At 50.5% G+C, this 16,971-nt stretch overlaps 1 long non-coding RNA gene across 1 annotated transcript; it reads left to right on the plus strand.

Annotated features, from left to right (window-relative positions):
* The first annotated feature begins 1,549 nt into the window (after positions 1-1,549).
* Positions 1,550-15,412, plus strand: LOC113600310 (uncharacterized). Its single transcript, XR_008292191.1, has 4 exons — positions 1,550-2,669; positions 3,772-5,503; positions 12,505-13,259; positions 13,482-15,412. It is a non-coding gene; the product is annotated as an uncharacterized LOC113600310 (long non-coding RNA).
* The last annotated feature ends 1,559 nt before the right edge of the window (positions 15,413-16,971 follow it).

Here is a 16,971-nt window from a genome sequence, read left to right on the forward strand (position 1 = left end):
TTAAATGAAATACCGAACGTAAAACTCTGGCACAGCGCCATCATCATCGTCATTATCATCACCATTGTCACCGTCACCACTGTCGTCGTCATCATCATCATCACCATTATCAACATCATTGTCACCGTCACCACTGTCACTATCATCCCGGTCATCGTCATCACTGTCATTGTTACTATCATCACCACCATCACCTGTGTCATCACTATCATCATCATAGTCATCGTCACCACCATCATCACCATCACCACTCTCCACATCACTGTCACCAGCATCGTCATTGTTATCGTCATCGTCGTTGCTATCACCTCTGTCATCATCACCACTGTCATAGCCATCATCATCATCACTGTCATCTCCATCACCACTGTCATCGTCATTGTCATCACCAACATCGTCATTGTCATGACCACTGTCATCATCATCATTGTTATCATCATGTCACCGTCACCACCATCATCATCATTGTTGCATCACTACTGTCATTGTCATCATGATCATGACCATCGTCGTCATCACAACTGGCATCATCATCGTGGTCATCATCGCTGTCATCAAATGTCACCTTCTACAACCAGATGTCCTGACCATTCCACCAAGTAAGTCCCTCCCTTATCATGTCAGCCATGTCTCTTTCATTTGCATATGTATTTGTTTACTAGCTGTCTCTCACAGCAAAATGTAAATTTCATGAGGGCAAAGATCATACTATTTTGCCCACTACCTTGTGCCCAGTGCTTGGCTCCGTGTCTGAAAGGAGGTTGCGGGCGAGGAAATGAGCTCAGAGAGGAGAAGTGGCTTGCTTAAAGCCACACAGCAAGCAGACAAGGTAAACCTGACCCCTGGTCACCACCCTCCCCAGTAATTACACCTGCTTCTGAGGGCCATTTAGATTGTTGAGGAAACTCAATGAAATAATCGTGTAGGCAGCTCAACACAATGCCTCATCGCTGGGACTCAGTGACGATCGGTAGTAATGATCTCTGGTGTTACTATTATGTTGTGACTCCCTCCTCTCCTGCGAAGAAACTCTGAGCCCACAGTTGGGTCCTCTATGGGGCCAGACTCTGGGAAGATGGTGGCTTCATGATCTGGAATCTTCTCTTGCCCCACACTTCTTTCCCATGCCTTCTGCCTACCAAGTCCCCACCCTCGTCCCCACTCTGACAAAAGTGCTTCTGGAAAAAGGACTCAGCACCAGGTGAAGAAACCCTACAGGGCATCTCAGCTCCTGCCCTCTTTTCACCAACAATATACTGAGGCCCACAGAGGTTAAGGACTCGGCTACACTCACATCGCTCATCGGAAACAGAACCCTTCGTGTATATTGTCACTGTGCCTCTTCTCTCCAGAAAAATCCATCATGTCTAGGGGCAAAAATACCATGGGTCCTACCAAAACAGTGGTTCTTGATCCGGGATGGTTTCTCTCCCCAGGGGACATCAGGCCACATCTGGGACATTTTTAGCTGTCACAACTCTGGGGATGGGGGTGGGGTGGGGTGGGGGTGGGGATCTGCTACTGTCATTAGGGATAGGGGCAAAGGGTGCTGCTAAAAACCCTACATTGCTCAGGACAGCCCCCATAACAGGGATTCTCCTACCCCAACTGTCAATAGAGCTGAAATCGAGATATCCTGTACTAAATGAATTTCAGAGATGAGAAGGGAAATTCATTCTGGGGTCAACCATTCTGCTCCCCTTGGAAGAGACAGAATAATAACGACCCAGACCAGGAAGTCTATTTTACAAAGGCAAAGGGCTGTCACAAGCATTGTTTGATTCAAGGCTCACAATAACCCCAAAAAGATAGATACGATGATACTAGTACCGATATGGAAACAGAGACTCTGAGAGCAGGTAAGACCCTCCCAGGGTCACAGACGCCGGAAGTGGGCGGGGGCAAGGCCGGAAGCCAGATCTTCCGATTGCAAGGCCCTTGTCATCGACACTCCAGCTTCTCCCGGTTCTGCGGCCAGGCCCTGGAACGAGAGCCGCCTGAATCTGGGGAAGGAGGGACCCATGACCGTTTAGATGAGAGACAACCTCCCCGCTACCTAAAATAAATTAGGCACTAAATCCCACTTCACTGGGTCTCGCTGATCAAAGGAAAGGATCATCAGGAAAAACAAATCCTGGGGCTTGGGAACCACTTCAGCATGAGTGTGAAATTTTAACCGAGAGTGTTCCGCTGGGCAGATGGGCGGCAGTGAGCGAGGGCGGTCAGCTCGCGGCTGACACCAGTTGACAAGTTTGTGGACGCTGGGGATGATCCGACAACTTGCTCAGAGTTGAGACTATGTTCGGTTTCTCCTTGAGGAGAAAACAGTCTTCTTGCTGCCCGTCCCCAGGTGCCTACAGGCAGTGCGTAGCTGGTTTTCCAGCAGAACTGGCAAAGGACCGTGAGCTGCTACCTCCCAGCTCCTGGCACTGGGGTGACCAGGCCCAGAGGGGCCTGACTTAGCCAGAGGGTTCGTAACGTTCCATTCTGTGAGGTCTTCTGCAGAAGCGAAGGGTCAATCCCATGCCACCTTCTCTTCTTCATCCTCACACTTTGCCAAAAGACTTCCATGTGCGTGCATATTAACTTTGAGTGTAATTACAACTGGTCTTATGAGGCTAATTGAGTCATTATTTGCCGAACACCTGCCCTGTGCTGGAGATGCAATGGTGGGCAAACCACACAGGCCCCAGAACTCACGCAGGTTATCATCTGAGATGTGGGGAGGGGAGGGTGGATACACAACCAGTATGTCACAGGTGACAATGGCATCGTGGAAGATAGATCTACTGGTGGCTAGAGCATCAAGGAAGGCTTCCCGGAGGAAGGGACATCCGAGCTAGCATTTAAAGGATGTCTAAGAGTTTGCCAGTCAGAGTAACTTATCCTACCCTTAGAACCTCTTCATTCAAACCCCTCCATTAAGGTTCTCAGAACACAGGACAGGGGACCACTGGGTGGTGTGGGCAGAATGGCTTCCCCAGATGAGCTGAAGTTTCCTGTAATTTCTCCCAGAGGCCTGGCTTGGAGTAGAGGCACGTATGTGAACGGAAGTAAGATTTTGCTCATTTATCCACCGGCCAGTACAAATAAACCAAGCACCTACTGTGTTCCCGGCACCATGCCAGGCAGGCCCTGGGTTTGCAGAATGAGGAGCGCCTGTGCAGCTGGGGAGACAGATCATGGGATGATTAGAACACAGAGGGAGGTGGCACCCCTAGCGTCTACATGGGCACTTTTCCTGCCCTTAAATATGTGTATGTAGTAAAAGGCAACGCATTTATCAAGGAATGAAAACGTTAAGTAGTAAATGCTGGTAAGTAACAAGTAATAGTCACTAGCTAATGCTGTTCCCTGAGCCTAGATTCTTTTCCCCCCACTGAGTGGCCTGCTTTGCCCCTTCTTGAGTGCAGGTCTGTCTTGGGTGAAGCTTTCCAAGTTCCTCGGCCCTCACCCTGGCCCTCCCGCAGCCTCCGCGGCAGATAGCACAGATTGCCATCACACGTTTGTGTCGTTACTAATCTATGTCATCCTCCCTCATGAACCTGCAAGGTTCTCGAGGGTAGAGACGGATTCTGTTTTGCATCCCCAGGGATGCCTGGCATACAGCAGGTGCTCAGTACGTGTCTGTTGGACGAATAAACAATACATAGACACTGCGGATATGACCACGGTGAGAACGTTGAGTTGTTCAGCCTCCTTCTCCCTAAGAAACCATTCAACGTATTCTGAGACTCCCCTTGCCTTTAAACCTTCTAAACATTCCTACAGGGCTGATGTGAACAGCTCCGATCTTCGGGTGACGAGATCAAGGCCTGACACTCCGGGTTCACCTGTCAGCGGGGCTCAGCTGGGCTGAAGATGCCACTTTCCTCTAGTTCGTGAGTTCTGTGCTTGAGCGGCGTCTTAGAATCACCCGAGGACCTTTGAGAAATGCCAGGGTCCGGGACATACCCCCAGAGATTGCGATTCAGTTGCTGGGATGGACCTCGGCATCCGTGTTGTTACAGCGCTCCCAGCGGATTTCCATGCATGGCTTTGGTGGAGGACACAACTCGAGCTACAGCCAGAGAACCAGAGGGCTGGGCTCTACTTGAATTTTACCTAGGAGGCACCAGAAGCTCAGAGAGGGGTAAATCTCACGGAAGGTCACACAGCAAGTGGGAAGCCCAGCCTGGATGAGCCCTCTAGAGTGCCTATGGGGCTGTTTCCTTGGGCACGGGGAACTTTCTCTTGAAACCCCTCAGCCCATCAACTCGAAGGCAAGATACCTTTTAGACAGAGGGAGGGTGGCCACCCAGGCTGAGCCTCGGAGCCCCTGCACCCTGCCCACCCTGATGGAGGGACAGCCGGAACTTCCTCCAGGCTCACAGATACCTCTGTCTCCCTTCCACTCTGTGCCCTCACGACCCCTTTGTTGGAGCATGGCTGAGTCGCCGTGGCCCATGATGGAGCTGGGGCCGCTTGGGGACAAGAGACCATCTCTGAGTCTGGAACCTAGTCATGGGCAGCCTCTTCTGGATTTGAGTTTCTGGAGCCTTGTGGAGAAAAGGCCACACTTCACAGCCCACAGAAGCGAGGAGAGGCCTCAGTTATCTGCCCCGGCATACCCATTCCTGGCGGGGGATTAGAACACTCCCACCCAAGTGGGACTCCATGATGGATGTCGAGAAGCAACCAAATGTCCCTCATTAATCACCAGCCCCATCTGGCTCCCCGCCTGATGGTTTTCAGCTGACTTGAAAAAGACCCAATTAGATGAAAACATTTTGACAATTTATCTTGTGGCATGAACAGGTCCAGATTGAGGCTATGATTTCATCACTGGGGAGGGAGGAAGGGATCGGGATGTGGGTCATGCACAGAGCTCGGGGGGACGTGGGGGTCTCCCCCAGGAGCCTTCCTGTGAACCAGAGTGCAGTCCGCCTCCCGCTGGCTGCTGGCCGTGTCAGTCCCGGGGCCGGCCGGAACCGCAGGAGGAAGAGCGTCCTTTGGTTCGGGTGGAAAAGGCCCGAGAAAATGGACAATCGGAAATAGTCGAGCAGCTTGGCCTGCGGGGGGCTTGAACGGGAAGCAGAAGTCGGGATGTGACCAAGGCCGGGCCTGGTCCAGCCCTCACACGAGCAAGGTGCCTGGGGACCCAGCCCAGAGACAGGTGACTCAGATTTGGCCTCCTTGAGGTGTGCCTGGCAGAGGCCCCCGAGATTCCCACACCCTCCTTGTAGAGCTGGGAACGTGCCAGTGTCTCCGGAATGGCCCATCCACGGCGGGTGATTGTTTCCATGAGATCACAGCTCTTCGTTCTTCAAAACCGTGTTTCCAGCCGCCTTGAAGGTCCTTGTGGGTGGCTCGCCAGGAAAGCCCCCAGCGGGCTACCTACCGCCCCTTGGAACTTGTTCATGCCCTCTCTCCTCTGCACGGGGGAGCTGCCTGAGGACAGGAAAAGCAAACCAGGGTGTCTCTCCCACCAAGTTCATGTCTGCAGCCTGCAGGCCGACAGGAGGTATGCTTGCACACGGTGGGGGTGGGGCGGGGGGCGGGATTTACCTCTCTGGGCAGGACTTCTGCCGGTGGCCAGCCTGCCAGGCCCGGGAGGGCCTCTAGTAGGCCAGCCTGCCGCTCGCACTCTGGGAGGCGGCCTGGGTGGGGACCTGCCCTGTGACTTGCCGGGCAGGGCTGGCAGGGAGATGGGCTTCTCCTCCGGAGCTGCTCGCCCCACTCGGCACTCATCCCTCCCTACCCAGCAAGCACCCGGCACACGGACGCCCCACCCCCTCACTTGCACGGGTCGAACCAGACTCTTCTCTTTCACGGCTTGGTTTGTTGCAGGTCGGCGCGTACGTGCGCGCATGCACACACACACACACGCGCGCACACACGTGCACACAGCACACACGCACACACACACGGAACAGCAAGTCACCCAGGGACCCCATCTCAGGCGCCTCTCAGTTCCTGTGCACGCGTGCGCTCACATTTGCACACACACATGTGTACTGCGCATACATTACCTTTCATCCGGACATACAGCTGGTTGGGGGCCAAGCCTGGCAGGTGACCAGACACAGCCACTGTCCTCGGGAGAGCCTGTGTGTGCAGGGCAGGCCAGCGGAAGCCTGACCTGCGGAGTCCACCTCCCAAATAGATCTGTCAACAGGTCCCCCCTTGACTCCAGGCTGAGTCTTATTGGCATGACTTCCGGAGGCGGGGGGGGGCTCAGCAATGCTTGTTTTGTTCGTGTTTTGGGTGGAACCAGCCTCCATCTTTGAAAAATGGTGATAATCTTTGAGAAACACTGGCTTACGTGATCACCGGGAAGTCTTCCGGAGCTCCCGGTCTACGAGCCTTACTTAGGTGTCACTGAGATGTTACTCATGCGCCCGGAAAGAGCGCCCAGCTGCAGCACCGCGTTATCGGGTTTGGTTGATGCATTACTCAGGTCCTCACCCCCTCCCCCCTTTTTGCAAATAACAGAAACCCACCTCAAACAGGCTTGAGCAAAAATAAATCAATTGGTTTAGGCAATTGGGAGGATGGGGAAGAGTGCTTCTGGGAATTTGGACGGCTCTCAGATGACCTCTTCACCTCTCCACGGATGTGTCTGTGTTGGTCTTGTGCTCTTAGACACCTGCCCGATGGCCAGCGACTCAAGAGACAAACCCACAGGCTTTGTTGTCTTAGGAAGAAAAGCTAGGCCACCTCTCTTTCCAGTTTGGGGGGAAAAAATGAAGGAGATCTCTGATTGGCTCATTTGGAGTCAATGTGCCAGCCTTAGGCGCAATCACTGTTTCTAGGTGAGGTTCTGTTGTGATTGGTCTACCGTGGGTGTGACCCCACCTCCCAGGCCAGAGTGTCAGTATCTTTCTCAGGGATTCCCCGAGGGAGAAACAGTAGGGAAAGAAACCACAGGTGTTTATTACAGTCGGCCTCTGATGCCCCCCAACTCCCACCTCCCCATCCCCTCCAGGATATGAGCAATAACAGGCAGTGAGTAGCTGGGGATCTTTTCTTGGGATAATTGTCCCAATTTGCAAGCTTCTTGGCAAGCTTCTGTTCTAAGACCTATCCTTCAGGCTCCTAAAAGAGGTATCCCTCCACCCCCCCCTATTTCCAAGGGACATGGGGGACTGTTCTCGGGACACACCCAAGAGGGAACTACATGGAACCCTGTTTACAAATTTAGCTGGAGGCCAACCTCAGCCTCCGAGCCATTTCTACATGTGCACTCCCAGAAATACTGGTGCAGGCTTTGGGTTTCTGCCCCCACAGGACCCCGCTGTGTCATGAGCTGAGCTTGTCAAGTATCACGTCTTAACTAGTCGGTTCAGGGGTCAGCTGGGCACAGAACTCCCCTGTCCTTTTTTGGATCTCCGTGTGCACTCATTGGCCGAGGCTCCTCATGGCAGCTGTCACTCCTTCGTTGGCCAAGTTGGAAAGTGGTCCACGTTGAACCCACCCTGGAAGCATGAACCTCTCCAGCCCCCAGGATCCTGATGGATGACCTTACGGTTGAGTCAGTTAATACAGGGAAAGCGTTCAAAGTCTTTGGACGTGGGATCGTGCACCATTTGACCCAGGGGATTTTTTTAAATATAATTTATTGATTGACAAATTGGTTACCGTACAACACCCAGTGCTCATCCCAACAAGTGCCCTCCTCGATATCCACAAATACGGTGGCCCCGAGGATTTTTATGGCATTTCTGGGTGAATTGGCTTGGGCAGACTACTAATTGGATTAATAACAATAATGCAAATGGTGGTGGTGGTGGTGGTGATGATGGTGATGACGATAAGGATGATGATTGTATGTTATCATGATGCATGGTAATTATATCAGCAAGTTCTGTCGCTTTTAAGCACTTCCCATGTGCCAGCCACTGCATTTATCCCTTCTTATACAGTGTCATTGAAAACTTAAACACCAGTCTTGTGAGGTTGCCATTTGGCAGACATGGAATCCAAGTTTCCGAGAGGTTGAGGAACTCCTTGAAATTCACACAGCTAGTCCAAAATTCGAATCCACGTGTGTTTGATTCCAAAGCCTCTGCTTTTGACTCCTGTACCATATACTTCAAAGAGCTGAAAACTTGAAACTACCCAAATGTCCATCAACAGGGGGGTGATGATATCCAAACCATGGAATATTAAGTAGCTGCTTAAAAATCACGTATGCCTGTATGTCCTAATATGGAATGATTTTGAAGACGTGGGCAAGTGAGGAAAAGCAAGTTGAACAAGATAAGTAGAGGATAGCTTCATTTAAGTACTCTCCAACCACACAATAGGACAGTGGAACTTTCCGTGTTCGTGCACGTGGACGGAAACAGGCCAAGGAATATGCACCACCTGGGGAGTGAGGCTTGCTGTGGGGAGGGAAGTGAATTTGGGTGAGGGCCAAGGGTTCTTTGGCTTGATCTGCATTTCTGGGAATTTTTAGATGGACCTGGCTTCTTGCATTCACTGCATAATTAGAGAGGAAAATTGTGTCCTGGCTAGGAGTTTGTCTGGATTTACCTCCTGGCTCTGTCATTATGAGCTGTGTGACCCCAGGCAAGGCACTTATCTCTGTTTCCGCATCTGTAACATGAGAATAACTGCCAGGACCACCACCATCAAAACAATAACAACAACTACTACTATAATAATAATAATACATATACCTGTACATATCTCAGAGGATTAATACAGGGTTTCCCAATCATAGCATTGCTGATATGTTATGCTGGGAGATTCTTTGTTTTCAGGGGCTGTCCTGTCCATTGCTAGATGTTTAGCAGCATCCCTGGCCTCTCCCCGTTAGATGCCGATCGCACCCTCTCACCCCAATCGTGACCATAAACATGTCCCCTGGAGGGTGAAATCACGGCAGTCGAAAACCACTGGGTTCACGTGATGGTAAAATGAGTTAATCCGCGTTAAGCGCTGAGGACAGAGCCCGGCACAGAGTAAGCCCCGGGTAAACGGTAGCTCCCACTAACCCCAGGGAGAGAGAAGGTGAAGGGGACGACTTTCTCCTTCAGCCAAGCGTGGGTGTAGGGGAAGAATTCCGGGCTGGAAGTCAGCTGCCTGGGGTCTGCATGTGCCCCTGCCCCTCAGTGCTGGGAAACTTCGGGTTCACCTCTTGGGGCCTCAGTTTCCTTATGTGTGGTAAATTCAGGTCCCCAGGGAGCACCTCCCCTCCTCCACCTCTCAGGGCCCCCTACCCTCTTCCCTGCATGGCGGCCTAGGCTGCTGGCTCGGCTGTCTGGGAATCCAGCTCCGACGCGGCCCCCTCCCTCCGTCCACAACTGGGGAGCAGATGCCGTCCGTGAGGCTGTTGCCCAGACGCAGGTGGTACCACCTGCCACAAGTTCCTTGATTCCTGATCGTCCTACAATCACTTTTGGCCCCGAAACAATTTGCTGGGTGAAGGGAGAGAAGGGCCTGGAGGGAAGGGAGGAAGAAAGGGAGGGAGTGGGGGGTGGTTCAGGGTTAAGAGTGGCCTTTGAAGTTTGCAACCATCTTATATAAAACATCCTCAGTCACTCTCCATTTGGATGATGTCAGGAGAGCACATTACCATCCCGAGATCAAATGCAACAGCAAGAATCACTTGTTGCTCACCAGGCTACAGTCATATATCAAGTATTCCAGGCACACGCAATTCGTAACTTTCCCCGAAACAGATTGATATTTTCCTCTTCCACTTTCTGGGAAGAAGACATCTGACTTTGCTTTGAGCAGACTTTGGGAGGCGGTGGGGAAATTAAACCAGCGCCCATTGTCTTTGCACGAGGCTGGCCATGCAGCTGACAGCGCGGTTCTGTTTCTTCTCTCCTCTGTGTTCACTTGGCCATAGGCCGTTTGCTCTCGGCGCCACGCAACGGACAAGACATCCAAATTATTTGCTCAGGCCCTCGAGAATCTGACCCAAGTGATAAATAGAGCAGGAGGAGTTGTTTCCTCGTCTTCTTTTTTAAATCTCCTTCTGCTATGTTCTTGTCTTTTCCTTTTTCTCTTTGGTTGTTTTGGACTCGTGTTGTCTTCCTGGTGTGGAGGTCCTCGAGTCATCAAGTCCCTCCTGAAGAAACCGTAAAACTGGGCGAGGGGATTTTTTTTTTCCCCTCGGTTTTGCACCCCAGAGAACTTCAGACTGCCAGAACCGGAAGGCCCCTTACATATCACCAGGGGCAACCCTTCCGCCTTACAGACGAGGATATCGAAGCCCAGAGAGGGGAAATGATCAGCTGAGGGTCACACAGCCTTGACCTGGAGCGATGTGCTCACTGTCTCCAGGTGCCACTTTTCTGATTTGTCAACAGGGAGAGCAGTAAGAGCTCCTTTCCCAGAGGTGAGCGTTAGGAAGCCAGGAGAGAACGGAAGGCCTTTCAGCAATTGTGAGGTGCCGTCCCAAAGCGAGGCACTCAGACTCCTGGTTCGGAACGGTCAGGAGCTGAAATGATGAACTGAAGTTGAAATGGACTTCCCTACTTTTGTGGCTCTCTTCCTTATTTTACAAATCTGTGATGACCGCACAGAGCCTGAACTTGGAGCAAAGGCAGGCAGATTTCGGAGACTCCTAGGTGAGCTGGGGTCACCATGTGTCCCGTGCAATGAGGCAGGCGGGAGACTGAGAGGCAGACTGGGGTCCCTGAAACCAGCTTGGGGAAGAGAACAGGCCAGTGCTGACCTCACCCCGAAGGCTTCAGTTATCCGGAGTCTACATCGTCTCCTTACGGAGAGAGATGAGTCATTAGAATCGGTTCCTCTGTGCCCTGTAGTCACACGTGGAGATATGTGCAGCTGCCCTTGAGACAAGCCGAGTGCATAGGAGGCAGTGGGGCCTCAGTGGTTTGCATGTGGTCTATAGCCAGTGGCCTGGGTTCAAACCCCGGCACGATCAATTACTAGCTGTGTAAACCTGGCTAAGCTTTTCAGCCTCCCTGAGCCTCGGCTTTCAGCACTTAAATGTGTTTTAGAAATCATAACTTAATGCACACATAAAAGAGGACACACAACATGCAAATGAGCGATGAATCCCTGTGAACTCACTTCCCCAAAATACACCTTTCCAATATCTTTGTATCCTGGATGGCTCTCTTTCCTTCAGTCCCCTCCTTCCACCACAGAAATAACCATGATCCTGAAAAGTGTCTACGGTTCCATTACTTAGAAATGAAAAACAATTTTTTTATTATTTACGTATGTACCGCTAAGTAACATAGAGCTTATTTTTGCTTGTGTGTGTGTGTGTGTGTGTGTTTTCTTTTGAGCTTTAGAAAGGTTGTATCACACTCTCGGAGGTCTGTGGGACTTGCTTTTTTTCCTACTTGAAATTATATTTTTAAGATTCATCCTTGGTATTGTGCGAGGCTGTGTTTCATCCATTGTCTTTGCTAGACACTATCCTATGGTCTGAATATAAAATAGAGCACAATTTATTTATCCAGTTTCCTTCTGATGGGCATTTGAGTCTTATCCAGTTTTGTTGTGTTTTTTAAACAACTGTTAATACTGCTTCTATGAACATTTTAGTGTGGGTCTTCTACTGCACCGTGTGTAAGTTTCTATTGGATGGATCTATAGAAATGGGATTGCTGGGTCTTAGGGAGTAGAGATTTCAACTTTACGGGATGGCAGTGGGTGGGCACCGGGGCAGCTGAGCCCCGGTGGAGGGCCCGGCTTAGCCAGGCTAGGGCACAATGAGACGCAGCCCAGCCAGGGAGCAGGGCCTTGCAGAGGAGCAGCCTGTGAGGTGGTAAAACTCGCTCCATTGTGTGAGGCCGGCTGTTCTCCAGGAACTCTCTCTAGGACTTATAAAGAGTTGCTCACGGGCGCCTGGGTGGCTCAGTCGGTTGGGCTTCCGACTTTGGCTCAGGTCGTGATCTCGCGGTTCGTGAGTTCGAGCCCCGCGTCGGGCTCTGTGCTGACAGCTCGGAGCCTGGAGCTGCTTCAGATTCTGTGTCTCCCCCTCTCTCTGCCCCTTCCCGACTCATGCTCTGTCTCTGTCTCTCTCAAAAATAAATAAACATTAAAAAAAAAAAAAGAGTTGCTCAGGTCTTATGAGGGCACCAACCGAATTGGGTGGCCCCAACTGCCTGGCCTGGTCCCTACCAGGACGTTCCGAAGAAAAATGTAGGGAAGCAGCTTCCCATTGCTGGGGTCAGGACTCTGGTTTTGGGTTAGATTCCCATTTTTCTCATCCATTTTATCTTGGAGCCCAGGACAGCGCTGACCTGACTCAGCTTCAACGCCCATCTCCAGCCCCAAAGCTCCAAAGCCGACCGGCAGTGTATGGCTGCAGAAGAGACCTTTTCCTCTTACCCCAAAGCCGCCCCCTACCCTGTCCTGTCTCTAGGTAAAAATAATGACTTTGTTTTTCAAAGCCAAGAACTTCTTGGGCTATCCCAAGCACAGGGCATGTCTTCAGAACGTACGTGTGACAAAACTCGTGTTCTCCTGTGAGCTCAGCATGTTGGGCTTTGGAAGATTTAATTATTATTCTTTTCTTTTCTTTTTAAGCGGCGGCTGATGCTTTTCCCTCCTCTCTGTCTCTGCCGTTGACAGCCCGACACCCAGGAAAGCGTGCAAACCCAGTTATCCACAGCTGTTGCCAAAGATATTTATCACTTTTCAGCCCTCCACGTGACTCCTAGATGAGACACCCAAATGCACCTAAATGGGGCCCTTTTCGCTTCCCGTTTGAAGTAAAAATTTCCAAGCAACATCTGACATCAGGATAATGATGACTCAGACTTTCCGACACTTAAGCCCAGATCCACATGTCCAAACATCTAAGATGATGTTACGTGGTATATGAGTTCTGCCCCTGACTCCAACAGGCTGTTCACCTTGTGGCATCTCCAAGGTCCTTACACGGTGCCGTGGTTCTGGAGGTCTCGCTTACGTGCCGCCTCAGTATGGAGTCGTGGAAGGGACTCTAAACTAGACTGGAAGAGTGCAGATCTAACCCAGAAATGCCAGCAAGGGGTTGCGCTGTCCCAGGCACTCTCCTGGCCTCTCGGCATTGCAGTCTGGTCATTTGAAAAATAGTCAGCAGTTTCCAAGCATTTTGTAAAACAAAGATCCCTTTGGCCAAACCAAATCTTAAATGGAGCCCCAGTGTAGGGCAGATAAATGCCGCGCTGATTTGGTTGAGGCAGGACTGGAGCCCCAGAGTCCTACTCGCTCTCCTCCTTCCCGGTGCAAGAAGCCTGAAGGTCACTCTAGGAAGCTTTAGGGCTCCATGGAACACAGTTGGAAAACCACTGAACTAGGTAAGCCCACAAAGTGCTTTTACCGCGGATGGTCTCTGAAGCGGTGGTGAGATGGCCTGGCTGGGGATGTGGAGAGTTTGGGGCTGAATTGTGTCCCTCCAAAGTTCATATGCTGAAGTCCTATCTCTCAGGGCCCCAGAATGTGACTGTTTGGAGAGAGGGCCTTTAAGAGATAATGAAGTTAAAAAAATTTTTTTTAATGTTTATTTATTTTTGAGACAGAGAGAGGCAGAGCATGAGCAGAGGAGGGGAGAGAGAGAGACGGAGACACAGAATCCGAAGCAGGCTCCGGGCTCCGAGCTATCAGCGCAGAGCCCAACGCGGGGCTTGAACTCACGAGCTGTGAGATTGTGACCTGAGCTGAAGTCGGACGCCCAACCGACCGAGCCACCCAGGCGCCCCAAGAGATAACTAAGTTAAAATGAGATCACGAGGGCGGGCCTGATTCCCATATGACTGGTGTCCTACGAAGAGGAGATTAGGACACAGACACACACAGAGGGAAGACCGGGAGAGGACACGGCGGGGAAGGACCGCCACCTAGAAACCAAGGAGAGAGGCTTCAGAAGAAATCAAACCTGCCAAGACCTTGCTCTCGGACTTCTAACCTCCTTGACTAGGAGAAAATAAATTTCTGTTTAAGCCACCCAGTCTGTGGTACTTTGTCAAGGCTGCCCTATGAACTAATATCATAAAAGCGGAGGGGAACAATTTCCCCTACGGGTCACCATTTTAAGGAATCCTACTTATTCCACTCTAAGATGACGAGGAAACATCGTATATCTCCTCTCAGACAGTCTGGGTCCATGTTCTTCACAGAAGAGACGCACCTGTGGTCTCCCAGGGACTACGTCCCTGTCTTTGGGAGGATAAGTGGCCTGTTCTTGAGTCTGGCCATGTCTAGTTGGGGGGGGGGGGGTCTGAGTTCTGCAGGCATCCACAGGAATGGTGATGCTGGGCTTGGTGACCGGAACGTCAGGAAGACCTCCCTCTGGCTCCTGGTCTGTCAAAGTCTGGCCACGGGAACATTGAAGGCCTGCTGGGAATATAACCCAGGTTTTATTTTTTCCTGAACAAACTGTGCTAACCTAGTGCCCAGAGTAATAATAGTTATCGGTGGTGGAGGTGTGTGAAACTAGCAATTTTCACTTCGCAGGAATTTGGGAAAATCACAGTTTTTCACCTTTGGAAACTGCCATTTGGTTTCATGAAAACTTCTAGGTGAAAAGAAATGTAAGAGAATATTTTCCAGTTTTCGTGAACTGGATTTTGGCAGAGGTGGGAACTCTCGTCAATCTCAATGGCAAGAGGGTCCATCGTGGCATAGGACTGCAAAACAAGTTGGTGGAAAACAAAAGGGGTGTGGAGAGGCCATGCGGTGCCCTTAATGTCCTTCCAAGGGCCTCTCTGGAGAAGGGGCAAGGCACGGCTGACACCAAGCTCTGGAAAAGCAAAGAGGGATGTACGACTTTGGGACAAATCACTGTGTTCTTTGGCATCTTGCCATGGGGTGTGAGGGAAAGGGGTAGGCTTATTTATCATCTCGTTTATGAAGGTCTCTTACCTTCCAATCTCAGCGATTGGCTGTGTTTATGTGGCTCATGCCTCCTTGGGGTTTTAATCATGTGGGGTTCATTCATTCAGCCACCTGCGTAGTTTCCCTTGTACATCACATGCGTGTGGTCACAATAGACATTGCACAGGTGTGTGTGTGTGTGTGTGTGTGTGTGTGTGTTTTGGAGGTGGGAGGAAGATGGTAAAGTGGAGACAAGGCATACAGCAGTAGAATAAGACGTCACATCTTTATACGTGAGGAACTGGAAGTCTGTTGGAAGAGACAGAATTCTTGCTCAGGAAATAGCTGGAAAAGAGTGGTGGGGCAGGCAAAGATACAGGACTAAACAAATGATGCCTGCTGAATTGGACAATATGACCCAAGAGCCTTAACATTGTAATTGCTCTTCTGAGAAACTATCCTAAGGAAACAGTCAGAAATGCAGTCAAGGACATTAAGATCTTCTCTGTGCACTTATTTACGAATAGTACGATGGTATCCAACTTGGGTATCAGCCTAAGCTGTAACAGTGAGTGGGATTGGTTCAATCAATGATGATCCAGCCCAGAGGTCGGTAAACTATGGCCCTTGGGCCAATCTCGCTCTCCCTCCATCAGGTTTTTTTTTTTTTAATCTTTTCTTAAATTTTTTTAATGTGTATTTTTGAGAGAGAGAGAGAGAGAGAGAGAGAGGGAACGCACAAGCGGGGGAGGAGCAGAGAGAGAGGGAGGCACGGAATCCGAAACAGGCTCTAGGCTCTGAGCCATCAGCACAGAGCCCGATGCAGGGCTCGAACTCACAAACCGTGAGATCGTGATCCGAGCCGAAGCTGGACGCTCAACCGAATGAGCCACCCGGGCACCCCACTCTCCATCAGGTTTTGTAAATAAAGTTTTATTGGCACACAGTCATGACCATTCCATTATGTATTGTCTGGGACTGCTTTGGCACCCCAATGGCAGAGTTGAGTAGTTGCCACAGGGACCACATAACCTGCAAAGCCTAAAATATTACTCTTTGGCCCTTTCATAAAACATCTTCTGACTCCTGGTCGAGCCATATGAGAACACGCCAGGCAAGCATCAACAATGAATAAAGACTTTTTTATTGTCACGCATATGTCATGATGTTAAGTCAAAAGAAAGTACGTGATTTTTTGATATTAATAATAGTAACTAACATTTGTTAAGTGCACATGAAGTTCTCAGTACTGTTAAAATGGTGTTTACAAGGACTTCTTAATAACAGGAGAAAACGCTTATGGTATAATACCAGGCCCCCCAAAAAAGCAGGATGTAAGATGTTGATATCAGTAATAATTATATTTATTAAGCACATGTTAAACTCCAGGCGCTGGGCTCATCACTTGACATATCATTTCACGGAGCCTTCAAAAATGCCACTTGGAAGTTACTGTTACTTACAAATCAAGTACGGAGATACACAGAGCTCAAGTGGTTTACTTTAGGGACCTACCTGGTTAGTGAAGGAGCCCGAATTCAAAGACAAGGAGTGTGCCTCTACACAGAGAAAGGCCTCGAAGGAAATGGGGCAAATGTTAGCATGTGTATGTGTGAGGTGGGAGGAGAGCTGTAGAGATGAGGTTGTCTTTGGCTGGACGTCGCCGAGAACTTGGAAAATATCAGCTCGGGCACGTGCGGTGTTGCTTTCTCGCATAAGCAGGAAATCCGGGGGAGGCAGCCAGTGCTGCATCGGAGGCTCTCTGACCCCACGAGCCACCCGCATTCAACCAGCCTGAGCATGTGAGTTTTGTCCTCAGGCTTGTCACTGGTTTGTCCGGGTGACTGCTCCACTAGGTGGGTCATTTTCTGCATTCAAGGCAGAAAGAGGGCTCGGGGCAAGGGGCCAAAAGTGTAAGTTGACTGAGAGGTCCCTTTATTGAAGGGCTTTCCTCTAACTTCCCAATAGTAGCTTTCGCTTCTGCCTCATTGACCGGAGTGCGGTCACATGATTACCCACAGTGGCAAAGAAGGCTGGGAACTGGTTTTCCAGCCAAGCACACTGCAACCCTGAACAAAATTGGGATTTTGTGAGTAAGGAAAAAGGGGAGCGTGGAAAATTGGGAGTCAGCTTCCAGTGTCAGCCACATGGATGGATGGTGGCCAATTTTCCTTTATTCTTTCTGGAATTTTCCTG

Source organism: Acinonyx jubatus, chromosome D2, assembly GCF_027475565.1.
Source record: "Acinonyx jubatus isolate Ajub_Pintada_27869175 chromosome D2, VMU_Ajub_asm_v1.0, whole genome shotgun sequence".
NCBI classification, from domain to species: Eukaryota; Metazoa; Chordata; class Mammalia; order Carnivora; family Felidae; genus Acinonyx; species Acinonyx jubatus.